Here is a 5765-nt window from a genome sequence, read left to right as displayed (position 1 = left end):
TAAGAAAAGTAATAGAAATTATATTTTCCTAAGACAATGAGTCTCAAACCTCACAGTGCATTAGAGCACCTGAGGTTACTTATTAAACCTGGGCCCATTTGACTCGGGCCAGGGGAACTTGCATCTGAGGTATGTTACTTCTGGTATCAGATGAATCTCTAACTCTCACCTACAGTTCTCATTCCATTCAAAAAATATATAAGGCAATAAGGACCAGTCAAAATATTGTTCCTGGTTCCATGTGGACAAGTTAGGTGGAGGGTGGGGTGGAGGTGGAGCATCTTGTAGACAGGCTGATTATGAAAAGTGATACTTCAATTAACCACTACCTGACAGGAAGCTTCTTCATACTTCCAATATGTTCTTTTCTGGAGAAAATAGTCTGGAAGAATTGGCTTACTATCTTTAAAGAATTGCAGGATTTCAGAGAATGAAGAGGACTACTATATTTTCCATTACACAGAGGGAGAAACTGAGGCACCAGGTGAGGGAATAATTTGTCTAAATTTACACAGTTGCTGAGTGGTAAGGCTGTTATTAAAACACAGGAATCCTAACTCCTGGTCCATTGTAATTTCCACTAGAAAACGACAAATCTCTAATTGTGAATTTTCAGAAACTATAAAATCATGGTATGTTGATTATTTTAAGTTTATGGAGAAGGAATGCTTTCTCACACCTCTAAGCCCGCATCTCAAAGGGGAAATGTTATTATTCACAGAAGATTCTTACTGTAGTGAAAGTAACCTGGGCATTGGGTCAGGGAGACCCGGATTTAAATGTTGTGTCAAATATTTAGTAACTATGTAAATATGGACAAGTTACATAACCTCTCTGAGCATTGGTTTCTTCATGTAAAAAATGGTGCTCATAATAACTCCTTCTCAGTGTCATTGTAAGGATTAAGTAAAATGATGTTTACAATGCACCTAACATAGTAATTGGCATATTTTAAACACTCAGTAAATGGTAGCTGTTATTGTATCCTCGGCTATGGTCTATTCTGTCTACCCAAATCTAACAGCAGTTTTAGTATGCTGAAGGCACAAGAGTTCCTGGTGTCTGAGGAAAGATTACAACTCCTACTTTCCTCATCAGCATTGTATACTTCTTAAGAAACGAGAAACATCCCAACTCATTTCTACACCAACCCAATGTGCATCTGTTTGCTACTGAAGAACACAGCTCCTCCTCAGAGAACTGGAAAGACTGAAGAGTTGGAAATAAGTCACTGGAATAAAAAATATTTATACTCCCTTGATTTAGCCTTAGAAAGAAAAGGTCAAGCAGTGAAATCATAACATACCAGTGTAAATATTTAGGATGCAGTGAAATGCTCTTCCCCGAGTCCTAAGAGAGGAAAATAGTCAGTGAGAACAGTGAAAACAACATGGTAATTGACCCAGAAAAGTTACATTTGAGGCCTGGAGCTGTCTCCTATGAACTGTGTAATTTTTGGCAAATCACTGTATCCCAAAGGGTCTTAGTTACCTCATTTTTCAAATGTAGAGACTGGACTAAATAGCAATAATAATCAATTACATCTGTGTAGCTCTTTATGGATTGAAAAGATTCTCATATAATACTAACAGCCCCTTCTAGTTCTAACTTTCGAAGACCAGAAAAAGAAATGATGCTAATTGAGAGCAAGAGGAAACAAGATGCATGCAAGGAAGGCATTCAAAGTGTGGAGGTTGTTGGATTAATCAAAGGAAGCTATAGAATCACTTTTTGATAAGATCTTTGTGAGCAGAATGAAGACATGTAGACATGAATACTCAAAGGGAATCATGCTCTTAGGTAAGTGGTAGCAGGTTCTTTTGGCCAAAAGACGACATGACTCTACAACTTTTCTTAAAGTTTAAGGTAAAAAGGTCCAAGGACTGAGAAGAAGGAGATTTCCCAGTTAGTGAGAGTAAAAGCAAGTAAGCAAGCTGAACTGAGACATGTCATTTCCCCAATTCTGTCATCCTATGAAGTCTGGCCACTACCAGAGAAAATGTCAGCAGGAGACTGACCCTCAGGCCGTTTTCACAAGTAAACAAGAGAAGCCTTCTCAACATTACCAAACTCCATGCCCTTAAGAAGCGTGATCTGGTGGTGAGCGAACCTCTTTTTACACACGCTCTTGTCTTTCTCAACTCCTCCTCTTAACAGTGCTGGGCAGGCCTGAGGAATGAGAAGCAGCAGCTGGAATAGCCAGCAGAGTCTTGTGCATCAGAACTAGGCCAGGCCTCAGAGGACTGCTGCAGGAGACTCTTTTCATCCATTTGTGACCTGGGCTGGGAGGGCATTAGTCGGCCAGGCGAAGCAAAATATAGCCCAAGGACTAAGCCTCATTTCCTTTCTCCCTTACTAACCTGACTGCTTTCTACTTGCTTGTTTATGGTTCTGCTGAAAGACCTAAGGCAACAGCAAATGATAAATGAAAAGATGTGTTCATCTCGGCCTCAGCATTCCTAGGAATGTTTTCAGCAGAGTCTGCCAGAGGGATGTTCCAGTGCTGCAACCGAAGCCTGACATGGAGCTCTAGAGAGGAAAAAGGGAGCCAGCTCAAACTGGGGTCTACCTTACTTTTCAGCTTTCTTATTTGAAAATGAAGATTCAAATCTCAAACTTTCAGGGTTGGCAGAAGGATTCAGTAGAACAACAACAACAAAAAAAAATGTACTTGTCATGATAGAGGCTCAACAAATGCTTGTTCTTTTCCCTAACCAAGGGACCTAGGTGATCATTCTGAATGGCTTCCAAGACAGAGAGAGAGAGAGTGGTTTATTTGCCAGGGCACTGATTTTGAAGTCAGACATCCTGAAAATTGTGCCTAGAACAATGCCTGGTACCTAATAAGTGTGTAATAAGTACATGGGGCTTGCTGACTTACATTCTGCTGTTAATTTATTGTGTGAACGTTGAGCAAGTCACTTACTCTCTCTGGGCTTCAATTGTCCTATTTGTAAAATGATATGACAATATTTCCTGCTAAGCTTACCCTACAAAATTGTTGAGGGGCACATGACCTATGAGAGAATATATATGGAAGTTCTGTGCACCTGTTAGAGATAGTTAACATTTAGAGAGCCTAGATGAAAGAAATTCCCCAAAGGATATAACTGCTTGTCTAGCTCATGTTATATGGAGGGAAAGAGAGGAGGAAGAAACAGTCAGGGAAAAGCCAGTCAATGAAGACTGATAGAGGAGAATTGGACCTTATCAGGGATTTAAAAGTACCCTGAAACAGCAGTACATTATTCTTGTGCCTCCTGACGGGTTTTACCCAAGCATAAGAGGCAGTATAGCACAGTGGCAATAGCATATATTCTAGAACCAGATATTCTAGGTTCAAATCTATACTCAGTGACTTACATTATATATAACCCAGGGAAAATCACTAGATCTTTCAGTTTCTTCATCTGAATATGCAAGTGATCTACCCCATAGATTGTTATTAGGTTTAAAAGTTAATATGGGGAAACATGTTTAGACTAGTGCCTAGCACAGGGAAAGCACTATAGAAATTTAGTACTGGCTATTATTAACATTATGTTGCAACGTCATTTTTTCTTGGAGTGTGCATGGGAATGCTGACCCTTTGTTTAGCTTCTGATCTTCTGATCCATTGAAACCCCTTTTAATAAACATTAATCCGCAATGTTCAACTCCACCAATTCTGCAATGATTTCTAAGCCACTGCCTGTTTGGAGCTATAAAGCAAACAGTTTCACAATCAAATCACTCACTCTTTCCTGACCTCTCTCCTCCTCTTCCAAGAATTAATATCATAGTTAGTATTCAATGCAACTACCCAAGCAAACCTCCTAGGAGGCTTTGAAACACCAACCAATGTACCTTTTATAAGAAATTACTCAGATTGTAATCAAAATGACAGAAAAGGAAATATTTCATCTTTTACTGATTCCATTGTTCTTTCTCCTGCCTTGTAAAACTCCTTCTTTCTGCCTGCTTTCAAAAAACATGTGCCGTTCTCAGGCAGAACGGAGAACAAGGTCAAAGAACAAGGAGACAGGAAAAGTTGAGGGCAATGCATCAAATCAGAGCTTGTTGGCAATATTACACGGTGACAAGATGATGGCTTATTTAAAAACAAACAAACAACAACAAAAAAAACCTGCAATGAGCCTGTGATCGAACCCTGTTTCACAACTCACAATGCAAGACTGAGATCTGAATCACAGCAAGAGACTGAAACATGCTTTGAAAATCATCCTGCTGATGCCTCCTTACATCAACAGACAGAGAAACTGAGGAACACAGAAAAGGCTCAATTATTAAAGGCAATTCTGGGATGATAAGGTTTTTTACATTTCACTCTCATGTACTGAGCCCCCATACTGTGCCAGGCACTGTGTTAGCTTTTTGATCTATTTTATTTCATGTTATTTTCAAGACATTCCTGTGAGGTAGGTACTACATTAAAAACAAAAAACAAAACAATAGACACCGTTTGTCGGATACATAACTGAGACCCAAAGACCATGAGAGACATGCCTCAGGTTACCCAGTCATCACCCAGATGGCCTTACTTCCAGAACAATATGCCCTCCACCAAACCATGATGTCTCAAGGAGGGAAGAATATTGAGAGTGGTGAACAGAGGATCCTTTTTCAAGGGTGTCTGCAGCAGTCAATCTTCTAGATAGCCTCTGAAATTTACAGCTACAAACTGCAACACTGGACAAAGTTGTCACTGCATTCTCGCTTATTTATTCGGGTCCACCAACCTACCAGAACTATTTCCATGGATAGGACAACTCACAATTTTACCCTGGTCCATGGGTTCTCAAAATATGTTCCAAGAACTGCCTGCATTAGAAAAACAAATTCCTGTCCACCGTCCACACCTACTGAATCTGAATCTGAATCTCCCTTATGGTGAGGGAAGACACTAGAAATCTTTATGCTTAAAAAGCATGCCAAGTGCTCTAATGTACAATAAAGTGTGAGGCCCATTGTCTTAGAAAAATAATCCCTGCTACTTTTCCAAGGAGTGAAGAGGAGAATGAAAATTTAATCATTTATTTATGTATGAAATATTTTCTGATGACATAAGCTGGTCTCTGTGAGTAAATAAACATGATGCCTACTCTTAATAGCCTCATAGTCAAAGTAGATAAAATAAATAATGACAATATAGTGGGACAAGTGCTAGGACAGAAGTTTGTACAGAGGTCAAAGTCATAATCTTACGTAGATAGGATTAGAGAAAGTTTCCTAAAGAAAACTCCCTGAAACTCTCTTTAAAAATGAGTAGAAGGGAAACAAGACAAATAGACATGTGTTCTAGGCAGAAGGATCAGCTGTAAAGTTCTAAAGATGTTACTTAGTTTTGCTGAATAATGTATTATACCTGGTATGCCAATAGCAACTGGTATCAATGATAGTTATTGTTCCTACTATTACCGTATAGTCACTGGCAGAAAGATCCCTGATCTGGCTAGAAATCAGGAGACATGAGTTAGAGACCTTTGCTCTGCCACTTTGACGCTATTTGACTTTAGGCAAAACATTTCTCCTCTCTTGTTCTTAATTTGTACATCTGTAAGACAGAAATTACTTCCTTAATTCAACAAATATATACTGAGGCTAGTCGCAGTGACTCATGCCTGTAATCCCAGCACTTTGGGAGGCCGAGGTGGGTGGATTACTTGAGGTCAGGAGTTCAAGACCAGCCTCCCCAACATGGTGAAACCCCGTCTCTATTAAAAATACAAAATAAATTAGCTAGGCATGGTGGTGTATGCCTGTAA

Source organism: Trachypithecus francoisi, unplaced genomic scaffold, assembly GCF_009764315.1.
Source record: "Trachypithecus francoisi isolate TF-2019V2 unplaced genomic scaffold, Tfra_2.0 Lachesis_group6, whole genome shotgun sequence".
In the NCBI taxonomy this organism is placed as follows: Eukaryota; Metazoa; Chordata; class Mammalia; order Primates; family Cercopithecidae; genus Trachypithecus; species Trachypithecus francoisi.
The sequence above is the reverse complement of the archived record's forward strand: the minus strand, read 5'-3'. Positions refer to the sequence as shown.